The sequence below is a fragment of the Epinephelus fuscoguttatus genome, linkage group LG20 (assembly GCF_011397635.1).
Source record: "Epinephelus fuscoguttatus linkage group LG20, E.fuscoguttatus.final_Chr_v1".
In the NCBI taxonomy this organism is placed as follows: domain Eukaryota; kingdom Metazoa; phylum Chordata; class Actinopteri; order Perciformes; family Serranidae; genus Epinephelus; species Epinephelus fuscoguttatus.
Genome location: NC_064771.1, coordinates 13,972,353 through 13,973,789, shown reverse-complemented (window position 1 = coordinate 13,973,789; position 1,437 = coordinate 13,972,353).

Genomic DNA, 1,437 nt, shown 5'->3' with positions numbered 1-1,437 from the left:
GAGCTGAAGATTGTTAACCAGAATCAGCCGGTAAAAAGGTCACACTAAAATAAAAAATATGTACTGGGAAACCTGCAAGGTTCTGTGTCATGTAAAAACATGACTTTATCACCATGGATGTCCATGACCCCAACTTCACCCAGTGTTGAACTACAGTAAATCCTCCTTTCACCAGCAGATGTCGCCATTTCCACCCTTTCCTCCACCCTCCCTGCTCTTCACATACCTACAAACATGCCATTGATAAAAGAATGTTTACAGTTTACAGTTACCCACAATCCTGAGCGGTGTGTGTTGATATCAGAGGGCTCATTTTACACACAGCCTGCACGAAAACTGCTGCTGCAGAGGCATGGATATTTCCTTTACTGACCCTAATCCATCCACGTGGGGGGATTTATTGTTGGCTTGTCAGAATATGATAAGCCAAAATGGTGTATTTCAAGTATTACATAATTATAGTGTAACTCTATTGTATTCTTTTGTTCATTCATTGTCTTTCTTTAAGTGACAAACGAGTGCATTCTCCTTTCTTTTTATCACTGACTGCCATTAAAAAGAATAAATGGCCCTATTTTGTTTAACGATTCATTATTTTACGCTCATTAATTTCAGTAATTTATAGTAAGAGGGTGATTAAGTCGTTAATATGCGTCCTTACGGCCATCTGGATGAAGCTGGGTGTTTAGAGGTGCCATTCGTCTTTATTATAACCCTGCTTCAGTTGGAGTCACCTTACATCCGAGCTGCCGTAGTGTCCTTGAGCAAGCGTGAAGATGGGAAGATGAAAATCACTCTGTTGTTGCAACAAAGGAGAATAGGGATGTGAATAGGTTGTGATACCGCCGCAGTCCGCGCTGATGTGTGCAGATAAGCTGCGGCAGTGATGGGATACACACACACACAGAGAGAGAGAGAGAGAGAGAGAGACAGAGACAGAGAAGTGGTTTATGAGAAGAAGTGCGCAGAGCAGACACGACGCTTCTGAATATGCACCCATGACTGTCGGCTGTCCCTAATTTAACTCCGAGCGATGTAATTGGCGATGGTGGATTTGTTTACCATATTTGGCAAGATAGTGACACAGCGCGCCTGGGAATTGGACGAGAGCGGCCGTCATTCACAAAAGTCTGCCTTCCTCAGCTTTACAAACAAAGCGCGTGCTCACGGGAGTTGTAGTCCAAAACAAACCGTCTCTGAGATTACTCCAGCGGGCATATTGCTCCTCTGCGGTGAATTCAATACCACATATACTCTAAAATTTAAAACCCACTCACTGTGATGATTTTGTTTCGTTTGACGTTTATTTAAGTGTAAAAATAACCCCGCGTGAGATTGTTAAAGACACGCGGATGCGAGACCCTCCGCTCGCAGCATACAAATCCCACCGGCGATGCTCTCCCGTGATTGGCTGCGCCCTCCTGTCAATCACGCGGT